Source organism: Oncorhynchus mykiss, chromosome 27 (genome assembly GCF_057628025.1).
Source record: "Oncorhynchus mykiss isolate SJ-2025 chromosome 27, ASM5762802v1, whole genome shotgun sequence".
Classification (NCBI taxonomy): domain Eukaryota; kingdom Metazoa; phylum Chordata; class Actinopteri; order Salmoniformes; family Salmonidae; genus Oncorhynchus; species Oncorhynchus mykiss.
Genome location: NC_143048.1, coordinates 41660413 through 41672902, shown reverse-complemented (window position 1 = coordinate 41672902; position 12490 = coordinate 41660413). Strand labels below are relative to the sequence as shown.

Sequence of the window (12490 nt, the reverse complement as noted above, 5' to 3'; positions counted from 1 at the left end):
GGACAGTAGGAAGGACAGTAGGAAGGACACTACAGTAGGAAGTACAGTAGGAGGGACAACAGGAAGGACAGTAGGAAGGACACTACAGTAGGAGGGACAGTAGGAAGGACAGTAGGAAGGACACTACAGTAGGAAATACAGTAGGAGGGACAGCAGGAAGGACAGCATGAAGGACACTACAGTAGGAAGGACACTAGGAAGGACACTACAGTAGGAAGGACAGTAGGAAAGACAGTAGGAGGGACAGTAGGAAGGACAGTAGGAAAGACAGTAAGAAGGACAGTAGGAAGGACACTACAGTAGGAAGTGCAGTAGGAGGGACAGCAGGAAGGACAGTAAGAAGGACAGTAGGAAGGACACTACAGTAGGAGGGACAGTAGGAAGGACAGTAGGAAGGACAGTATGAAAAACAGTAGGAGGGACAGTAGGAAGGACAGTAGGAAAGACAGTAGGAAGGACAGTAGGAAAGACACTACAGTAGGAAGTACAGTAGGAAATACAGTAGGAGGGACAGCAGGAAGGACAGCATGAAGGACACTACAGTAGGAAGGGCACTAGGAAGAACACAACAGTAGGAAGGACAGTAGGAAAAACACAACAGTAGGAAGGACAGCAAGAAGGGCACTACAGTAGGAAACACAGTAGGAAGGATACAACAGTAGGAAGGACAGAAGGAAGAACACAACAGTAGGAAAAACACAACAGTAGGAAGAAAACAACAGTAGGAAGGACAGTAGGAAGGAGACTACAGCAGGAAGGACACAACAGTAGAAAAGACACTACAGTAGGAAGGACAGAAGGAACATCATCATCCTTTAAAATCTCATTATCCCCTCTATAATGTCCCCCTGGTGAGCACTTTAACATCATGACCCCAGTCATTATCTCCTCTATAATGTCCCCCTGGTGAGCACTTTAACATCATGACCCCAGTCATTATCCCCTCTATAATGTCCCCCTGGTGAGCACTTTAACATCATGACCCCAGTCATTATCTCCTCTATAATGTCCCCCTGGTGAGCACTTTAACATCATGACCCCAGTCATTATCCCCTCTATAATGTCCCCCTGGTGAGCACTTTAACATCATGACCCCAGTCATTATCTCCTCTATAATGTCCCCCTGGTGAGCACTTTAACATCATGACCCCAGTCATTATCCCCTCTATAATGTCCCCCTGGTGAGCACTTTAACATCATGACCCCAGTCATTATCTCCTCTATAATGTCCCCCTGGTGAGCACTTTAACATCATGACCCCAGTCATTATCCCCTCTATAATGTTCCCCTGGTGAGCACTTTAAAATCATGACCCCAGTCATTATCCCCTCTATAATGTCCCCCTGGTGAGCACTTTAACATCATGACCCCAGTCATTATCCCCTCTATAATGTTCCCCTGGTGAGTACTTTAAAATCATGACCCCAGTCATTATCTCCTCAATAATGTCCCCCTGGTGAGCAATGTGGGAAATCTCATTGGGATTTGGTGTCAGTCTCTCTTCCTCTCTCTCTCTCTCTCTCTCTCTCTCTCTCCTCCACACACACACACACACACGCACACGCACACGTGCACGCGCACGTGTGCACGCACGCACGCACACGCGCGCACACACACACACACACACACACACACACACACACACACACACACACACACACACACACTCACACATAGGAGCCAGTTTTACAGTACTTAGCAGTGTGCTCCCGTCCTGAGAGGAGACAGACTCTCTCTGGTCCCTCTGCTGTAATTATACTGATGGACACTGTGTGGCTGTGTGTGTTTGAATGTGTGTGTGTGTGTGTGCGTGCGTGCGCTCTCTCGCTTTTTACACACTGTTAGGCTGAAAGCACAGGAAATGTGGCCAGATGATGAGCTCAATTTGAATGGCAATGCTCGTGCACACACATAAATTAAACTCACAGGATCCTATCCCTCTCACAGTACATGATGACAGAGGGGTTTCAATAGAACAGCACAAGTCCACAGTGCCGTCAAATTGTCTGTATAGGTCCACAGTGCTGTCAGATTGTCTGAAAAGGACCACAGTTCTGTCAGACTGTCAGTATAGGTCCACAGTGCTGTCAGATTGTCTGTACAGGACCACAGTGACGCCAGACTGTAAGTATAGATCCACCGTGCTGTCATATTGTCAGAATAGGACCACAGTGCTGTCAGAATATCAGTATAGGTCCACAGTGCTGTCAAATTGTCTGTATATGTCCACAGTGCTCTCAGATTGTCAATATAGGTCCACCGTACTGTCAGTATAGGTCCACAGTGCTGTCAGACTATCTGTATAGGTCCACAGTGCTGTCAGATTGTCAATATAAATACACAGTGCTGTCAGACTGTCTGTATAGGGCCACAGTGCTGTCAGACTGTCTGTATAGGTCCACAGTGCTGTCAGACTGTCTTTATAGGGCCACAGTGCTGTCAGACTGTCTGTATAGGGCCACAGTGCTGTCAGACTGTCTGTATAGGGCCACAGTGCTGTCAGACTGTCTGTATAGGGCCACAGTGCTGTCAGACTGTCTGTATAGGGCCACAGTGCTGTCAGACTGTCTTTATAGGGCCACAGTGCTGTCAGACTGTCTGTATAGGGCCACAGTGCTGTCAGACTGTCTGTATAGGGCCACAGTGCTGTCAGACTGTCTGTATAGGTCCACAGTGCTGTCAGACTGTCTGTATAGGTCCACAGTGCTGTCAGATTGTCAATATAAATACACAGTGCTGTCAGACTGTCTTTATAGGGCCACAGTTCCATCAGATTGTCAGTATAGGTCCACAGTGCTGTATGATTGTCAGGATAGGTAAACAGTGTTGTCAGATTTTCAGAATAGGACCACAATGCAGTCAGAAGGTCAGAATAGGTCCACAGTGTTGTCAGATTGTCTGAAAAGAACCACAGTTCTGTCAGACTGTCAGCATAGGACCACAGTGCCGTCATACTGTCAGTATAGATCCACAGTGCTGTCATATTGTCTGAATGGGTCCACAGTGTTGTCAGATTGTCAGTATAGGACCACAGTGCTGTCAGATATTCAGTATAAATCCACAGTGCTGTCAGATTGTCAGTATAGGACAATAGTGCTGTGAAATTGTGTGTATAGCACCAAAGTGCTGTCAGACTATCACTATAGGACCACACTGCTGTCAGAATGCCCGTATAGGACCACAGTGCTGTCAAATTGTCTGTATAGGTCCACAGTGCTCTCAGATTGTCAATATATGTCCACCGTGCTGTCAGACTGTCAGTATAAGTCCACAGTGCTGTCAGACTGTCTGTATAGGACCACAGTACCATCAGATTGTCAGTATAGGTCCACAGTGCTGTCAGATTTTCAGTATAAGTCCACAGTGCTGTCAGATTGTCTGTATAGGTCCACAGTGCTGTCAAATCGTCAGTATTGGACCACAGTGCTGTCATATTGACAGTATAGGACAATAGTGTTGTCAAATTGTTTGTATTGTACAACAGTGCAGTCAGACTATCAGTATAGGACCACAGTGCTGTCAGACTGTCAGTGTCGGTCCACAGTGCTGTCAGACTGTCAGTATAGGACCACATTGCCGTCACACTGTCAGCATAGCACCACAGTGCTGTCAAACTGTCAGCATAGGACCACAGTGCTGTCAAACTGTCAGCATAGGACCACAGTGCTGTCAAACTCTCAGCATAGGACCACAGTGCTGTCAAACTGTCAGCATAGGACCACTGTGCTGTCAGAATATCAGTATAGGACCACAGTGCTGTCAGACTGTCATTGTAGGTCCACAGTGCTGTCAGACTGTCAGTATAGGTCCACAGTGTTGTCATATTGTCGGAAAAGGACCATAGTACTGTCAGACTGTCTATATAGGACCACACTGCTGTCAGAATATCAGTATAGGACCACAGTGCTGTCAGATTGTCAATATAGGACCACACTGCTGTCAGAATATCAGTATAGGACCAATATGCTGTCGGATTGTCTGTTTATTTCCACAGTGCTGTCAGACTGTCAGGATTGGACCAAAGTCCTTTCAGACTGTCTGTATAGGTCCACAGTGCTGTCAGAATATCACTATGGGACCACAGTGCTGTCAGACTGTCATTGTAGGTCCACACTGCTGTCAGATTGTAAGTATAGTACCACAGTGCTGTCAGACTGTCATTGTAGGACCACAGAGCTGTCAGACTGTCTGTATAGGACCACTGTGCTGTCAGATTGTCAGTATAGGACCAAAGTGCTGTCAGAATGTCTGTATCATTCCACAGTGCTGTCAGACTGTCAGTTTAGGACCACCGTGCTGTCACATTGTCATTATAGGTCCACAGTGCCCTCAGACTGTCAGTAAAGGTCCCCCATGCTGTCAGATTGTCAGTATAGGTCCACAGGGATGTCAGATTGTCTGTATAGGTCAACAGTGCTGTCAGACTATCAGCATAGGACCATTGTGTTGTCAGATTGTCAGTATACGTCCACAGTTCCATCAGACTGTCAGTATAGTTCCGCCGTGCTGTCAGATTGTCAGAATAAGTCCATCATGCTGTCAGATTGTCAGTATAGGTCCACAGTGCTGTCAGATTGTCAGAATAGGACCACAGTGCTGTCAGAATATCAGTATAGGACCACAGTGCCGTCAGAATATCAGTATTGGACCCCAATGCTGTCAGACAGTCAGTACAGGTCCACCGTGCTGTCAGATTGTCAGAATAGGTCCATCATGCTGTCAGATTGTCAGTATAGGTCCACAGTGCTGTCAGATTGTCAGAATAGGACCACAGTGCTGTCAGACTGTCAGTATAGGACCACAGTGCTGTCAGAATATCAGATTGGACCACAGTGTTGTCAGACTATCTATATAGGACCACAGTGCTGTCAGATTGTCAGTATAGGACCACAGTGCTATCAGATTCTCTGTATAGGACCACAGTCCCGTCAGACTGTCAGTATAGGACCACAGTGCCATCAGACTGTCAGTATAGGTCCACAGTAATGTCAAATTGTCTGTATCGGTCCAGGGTGCTCTCAGAATGTCAATATAGGTCCACAGTGCTGTCAGACTGTTTGTATAGGACCAAAGTGCTGTCAGACTGCCAGTTTAGGACCACAGTGCTGTAAGACTGTCTGTATTGGGCCACAGTGCTGTCAGACTGTCTGTATAGGTCCACAGTGCTGTCAGACTGTCAGTATTGGACCACAGTGCTGTCAGACTGTCAGTATAGGACCACAGTGCTGTCAGACTGTCTGTATAGTTCCACAGTGCTGTCAGACTGTCAGTATTGGACCAAAGTGCTGTCAGACTGTCTGTATAGGTCCACAGTGCTGTCAGACTGTCAGTATTGGACCACAGTGCTGTCAGACTGTCAGTATAGGTCCACAGTGCTGTCAGACTGTCAGTATTGGACCACAGTGCTGTCAGACTGTCAGTATAGGTCCACATTGCTGTCAGACTGTCAGTATAGGACCACAGTGCTGTCAGACTGTCAGTATAGGACCACAGTGCTGTCAGACTGTCTGTATAGTTCCACAGTGCTGTCAGACTGTCAGTATTGGATCAAAGTGTTGTCAGACTGTCATTTTAGGACCACAGTGCTCTCAGACTGTAAGTATAGGACCACAGTGCTGTCAGGCTGTCTGTATTGGACCACAATGCTGTCAAACTGTCAGTATAGGACCACAGTTCTGTCAGACTATCAGAAGGACATTAATTATGTAGCATGCAGTGGGCAGAGCAGGGCTTTTTTTGCAATGGGGGAGGAAAGGCTGGGGTTACTGTTAACGACACTAAGGCTGGAGCTTGTTGTGTCTGTGTAGATCACTCAGTACTCTATTGTCTTCTACTAACAGGAGGCATGACCCAGTAGGGTCGCGTTATCTTCTCTACTCTTATTACGGTATACTTTAAAAACATTCACACACACCCCACACACACAACCCATAAACGTGCGTTGGCAATAATCTGCTCTGGCAGTTAAGAAGAAATGGAGGAGATTTGTATTATTTACATAACCAGGATAGTCAGTAAGAACAAATTCTTATTTACAATGACGGCCTACCCCAGCCAAAACCGGACAACATTTATGCCAATTGTCGTGTGCTTGATGTGATGCAGCCTGGATTCAAACCAGGTACTGCAGTGACACCTTTTGCGCTGAGATGCAGTGTCTAAGACCACTGCACCACTCGGGAGCCCTGAGGTTCTGAGATAACAGTTATTGGCAGAGAAACAGCTACTATAGAGAATGGAGAGAAACAGCTACTATAGAGAATGGAGAGAAAAAGCTACTATAGAGAATGGAGAGGTAGAGAAACAGCTACTATAGAGAATGGAGAGAAACAGCTACTATAGAGAATGGAGAGAAACAGCTACTATAGAGAATGGAGAGGATCAGCTACTATAGAGAATGGAGAGAAACAGCTACTATAGAGAATGGAGAGGAACAGCTACTATAGAGAATGGAGAGAAACAGCTACTATAGAGAATGGAGAGGTAGAGAAACAACTACTATAGAGAATGGAGAGAAACAGCTACTATAGAGAATGGAGAGAAACAGTTTCTATAGAGAATGGAGAGGAACAGCTACTATAGAGAATGGAGAGAAACAGCTACTATAGAGAATGGAGAGGTAGAGAAACAGCTACTATAGAGAATGGAGAGCTAGAGAAACAGCTACTATAGAGAATTGAGAGGTAGAGAAACAGCTACTATAGAGAATGGAGAGGAACAGCTACTATAGAGAATGGAGAGGAACAGCTACTATAGAGAATGGAGAGAAACAGCTACTATAGAGAATGGAGAGGTAGAGAAACAGCTACTATAGAGAATGGAGAGAAACAGCTACTATAGAGAATGGAGAGAAACAGTTTCTATAGAGAATGGAGAGGAACAGCTACTATAGAGAATGGAGAGAAACAGCTACTATAGAGAATGGAGAGGAAGAGAAACAGCTACTATAGAGAATGGAGAGCTAGAGAAACAGCTACTATAGAGAATGGAGAGGTAGAGAAACAGCTACTATAGAGAATGGAGAGGTAGAGAAACAGCTACTGTAGAGAATGGAGAGAAACAGCTACTATAGAGAATGGAGAGAAACAGCTACTATAGAGAATGGAGAGAAACTGTTTCTATAGAGAATGGAGAGGTAGAGAAACAGCTACTATAGAGAATGGAGAGGTAGAGACACAGCTACTATAGAGAATGGAGAGGAACAGCTACTATAGAGAATGGAGAGAAACAGCTACTATAGAGAATGGAGAGGACGGGCTACTATAGAGAATGGAGAGAAACAGCTACTATAGAGAATGGAGAGGTAGAGAAACAGCTATTATAGAGAATAGAGAGGAATAGCTACTATAGAGAATGGAGAGAAACAGCTACTATAGAGAATGGATAGGTAGAGAAACAGCTACTATAGAGAATGGAGAGGAACAGCTACTATAGAGAATGGAGAGAAACAGCTACTATAGAGAATGGAGAGGAACAGCTACTATAGAGAATGGAGAGGTAGAGAAACAGCTACTATAGAGAATGGAGAGAAACAGCTACTATAGAGAATGGAGAGGTAGAGAAACAGGTACTATAGAGAATGGAGAGAAATAGCTACTATAGAGAATGGAGAGAAACAGCTACTATAGAGAATGGAGAGAAACAGCTACTATAGAGAATGGAGAGGAAAAGCTACTATAGAGAATGGAGAGAAACAGCTACTATAGAGAATAGAGAGGACGGGCTACTATAGAGAATGGAGAGGTAGAGAAACAGCTACTTTAGAGAATGGAGAGAAACAGCTACTATAGAGAATGGAGAGGAACAGCTACTATAGAGAATGGAGAGGAACAGCTACTATAGAGAATGGAGAGGTAGAGAAACAGCTACTATAGAGAATGGAGAGAAACAGCTCCTATAGAGAATGGAGAGAAACAGCTCCAATAGAGAATGGAGAGAAACAGCTACTATAGAGAATGGAGAGGAACAGCTACAATAGAGAATGGAGAGGTAGAGAAACAGATACTATAGAGAATAGAGAGAAATGGCTACTATAGAGAATGGAGAGGTAGAGAAACAGCTACTATAGAGAATGGAGAGAAACAGCTACTATAAAGAATGGAGAGAAACAGCTACTATAGAGAATGGAGAGGAACAGCTACTATAGAGAATGGAAAGAAACAGCTACTATAGAGAATGGAGAGAAACAGCTACTGTAGAGAATGGAGAGAAACAGCTACTATAGAGAATGGAGAGAAACAGCTACTATAGAGAATGGAGAGGATCAGCTACTATAGAGAATGGAGAGAAACAGCTACTATAGAGAATGGAGAGGAACAGCTACTATAGAGAATGGAGAGAAACAGCTACTATAGAGAATGGAGAGGTAGAGAAACAGCTACTATAGAGAATGGAGAGAAACAGCTACTATAGAGAATGGAGAGAAACAGTTTCTATAGAGAATGGAGAGGAACAGCTACTATAGAGAATGGAGAGAAACAGCTACTATAGAGAATGGAGAGGTAGAGAAACAGCTACTATAGAGAATGGAGAGGTAGAGAAACTGCTACTATAGAGAATTGAGAGGTAGAGAAACAGCTACTATAGAGAATGGAGAGGAACAGCTACTATAGAGAATGGAGAGGAACAGCTACTATAGAGAATGGAGAGAAACAGCTACTATAGAGAATGGAGAGGTAGAGAAACAGCTACTATAGAGAATGGAGAGAAACAGCTACTATAGAGAATGGAGAGACACAGTTTCTATAGAGAATGGAGAGGACGGGCTACTATAGAGAATGGAGAGAAACAGCTACTATAGAGAATGGAGAGGTAGAGAAACAGCTACTATAGAGAATGGAGAGCTAGAGAAACAGCTACTATAGAGAATTGAGAGGTAGAGAAACAGCTACTATAGAGAATGGAGAGGTAGAGAAACAGCTACTGTAGAGAATGGAGAGAAACAGCTACTATAGAGAATGGAGAGAAACAGCTACTATAGAGAATGGAGAGAAACTGTTTGTATAGAGAATGGAGAGGTAGAGAAACAGCTACTATAGAGAATGGAGAGGTAGAGACACAGCTACTATAGAGAATGGAGAGGAACAGCTACTATAGAGAATGGAGAGAAACAGCTACTATAGAGAATGGAGAGGACGGGCTACTATAGAGAATGGAGAGAAACAGCTACTATAGAGAATGGAGAGGTAGAGAAACAGCTATTATAGTGAATAGAGAGGAATAGCTACTATAGAGAATGGAGAGAACCAGCTACTATAGAGAATGGATAGGTAGAGAAACAGCTACTATAGAGAATGGAGAGGAACAGCTACTATAGAGAATGGAGAGAAACAGCTACTATAGAGAATGGAGAGGAACAGCTACTATAGAGAATGGAGAGGTAGAGAAACAGCTACTATAGAGAATGGAGAGAAACAGCTACTATAGAGAATGGAGAGGTAGAGAAACAGGTACTATGGAGAATGGAGAGAAATAGCTACTATAGAGAATGGAGAGAAACAGCTACTATAGAGAATGGAGAGAAACAGCTACTATAGAGAATGGAGAGGAAAAGCTACTATAGAGAATGGAGAGAAACAGCTACTATAGAGAATAGAGAGGACGGGCTACTATAGAGAATGGAGAGGTAGAGAAACAGCTACTTTAGAGAATGGAGAGAAACAGCTACTATAGAGAATGGAGAGGAACAGCTACTATAGAGAATGGAGAGGAACAGCTACTATAGAGAATGGAGAGGTAGAGAAACAGCTACTATAGAGAATGGAGAGAAACAGCTCCTATAGAGAATGGAGAGAAACAGCTTCTATGGAGAATGGAGGGAAACAGCTACTATAGAGAATGGAGAGGTAGAGAAACAGCTACTATAGAGAATGGAGAGGAAAAGCTACTATAGAGAATGGAGAGAAACAGCTACTATAGAGAATAGAGAGGACGGGCTACTATAGAGAATGGAGAGGTAGAGAAACAGCTACTTTAGAGAATGGAGAGAAACAGCTACTATAGAGAATGGAGAGGAACAGCTACTATAGAGAATGGAGAGGAACAGCTACTATAGAGAATGGAGAGGTAGAGAAACAGCTACTATAGAGAATGGAGAGAAACAGCTCCTATAGAGAATGGAGAGAAACAGCTTCTATGGAGAATGGAGGGAAACAGCTACTATAGAGAATGGAGAGGTAGAGAAACAGCTACTATAGAGAATGGAGAGAAACAGCTCCTATAGAGAATGGAGAGAAACAGCTCCAATAGAGAATGGAGAGAAACAGCTACTATAGAGAATGGAGAGGAACAGCTACAATAGAGAATGGAGAGGTAGAGAAACAGATACTATAGAGAATAGAGAGAAATAGCTACTATAGAGAATGGAGAGGTAGAGAAACAGCTACTATAGAGAATGCAGAGAAACAGCTACTATAAAGAATGGAGAGAAACAGCTACTATAGAGAATGGAGAGGAACAGCTACTATAGAGAATGGAAAGAAACAGCTACTATAGAGAATGGAGAGAAACAGCTACTATAGAGAATGGAGAGGAACAGCTGCCATAGAGAATGGAGCGGAACAGCTACTATAGAGAATGGAGAGAAACAGCTACTAGAGAGAATGGAGAGGAACAGCTACTATAGAGAATGGAGAGGAACAGCAACTATAGAGAATGGAGAGAAACAGCTACTATAGAGAATGGAGAGGAACAGCTACTATAGAGAATGGAGAGAAACAGCTACTATAGAGAATGGAGAGGTAGAGAAACAGCTACTATAGAGAATGGAGAGAAACAGCTACTATAGAGAATGGAGAGAAACAGCTACTATAGAGAATGGAGAGGTAGAGAAACAGCTACTATAGAGAATGGAGAGGTAGAGAAACAGCTACTATAGAGAATGGAGAGAAACAGCTACTATAGAGAATGGAGAGGAACAGCTACTATAGAGAATGGAGAGGTAGAGAAACAGCTACTATAGAGAATGGAGAGAAACAGCTACTATAGAGAATGGAGAGAAACAGCTACTATAGAGAATGGAGAGGTAGAGAAACAGCTACTATAGAGAATGGAGAGCTAGAGAAACAGCTACTATAGCGAATGGAGAGAAACAGCTACTATAGAGAATGGAGAGGTAGAGAAACAGCTACTATAGAGAATGGAGAGGAACAGCTACTATAGAGAATGGAGAGAAACAGCTACTATAGAGAATGGAGAGGACGGGCTACTATAGAGAATGGAGAGAAAAAGCTACTATAGAGAATGGAGAGAAACAGCTACTATAGAGAATGGAGAGGTAGAGAAACAGCTACTATAGAGAATGGAGAGAAACAGCTACTATAGAGAATGGAGAGAAACAGCTACTATAGAGAATGGAGAGATAGAGAAACAGCTACTATAGAGAATGGAGAGGTAGAGAAACAGCTACTATAGAGAATGGAGAGAAACAGCTACTATAGAGAATGGAGAGAAACTGCTACTATAGAGAATGGAGAGAAACAGCTACTATAGAGAATGGAGAGGAACAGCTACTATAGAGAATGGAGAGGTGGAGAAACAGCTACTATAGAGAATGGAGAGAAACAGCTCCAATAGAGAATGGAGAGAAACAGCTACTATAGAGAATGGAGAGGAACAGCTACAATAGAGAATGGAGAGGTAGAGAAACAGCTACTATAGAGAATGGAGAGAAACAGCTCCTATAGAGAATGGAGAGAAACAGCTCCAATAGAGAATGGAGAGAAACAGCTACTATAGAGAATGGAGAGGAACAGCTACAATAGAGAATGGAGAGGTAGAGAAACAGATACTATAGAGAATAGAGAGAAATAGCTACTATAGAGAATGGAGAGGTAGAGAAACAGCTACTATAGAGAATGGAGAGGTAGAGAAACAGCTACTATAGAGAATGGAGAGAAACAGCTACTATAGAGAATGGAGAGGAACAGCTACTATAGAGAATGGAGAGGTAGAGAAACAGCTACTATAGAGAATGGAGAGAAACAGCTACTATAGAGAATGGAGAGAAACAGCTACTATAGAGAATGGAGAGGTAGAGAAACAGCTACTATAGAGAATGGAGAGCTAGAGAAACAGCTACTATAGCGAATGGAGAGAAACAGCTACTATAGAGAATGGAGAGGTAGAGAAACAGCTACTATAGAGAATGGAGAGGAACAGCTACTATAGAGAATGGAGAGAAACAGCTACTATAGAGAATGGAGAGGACGGGCTACTATAGAGAATGGAGAGAAACAGCTACTATAGAGAATGGAGAGAAACAGCTACTATAGAGAATGGAGAGGTAGAGAAACAGCTACTATAGAGAATGGAGAGAAACAGCTACTATAGAGAATGGAGAGAAACAGCTACTATAGAGAATGGAGAGATAGAGAAACAGCTACTATAGAGAATGGAGAGGTAGAGAAACAGCTACTATAGAGAATGGAGAGAAACAGCTACTATAGAGAATGGAGAGAAACTGCTACTATAGAGAATGGAGAGAAACAGC

At 43.4% G+C, this 12490-nt stretch overlaps 1 protein-coding gene across 2 annotated transcripts in view; it reads left to right on the top strand.

The window, feature by feature from the left end:
- Window positions 1–12490, top strand: part of LOC110508036 (voltage-gated potassium channel subunit beta-1) — a 303976-nt gene that overhangs the window by 61548 nt on the left and 229938 nt on the right. The gene's annotated exons all lie outside the window — the stretch shown is intronic.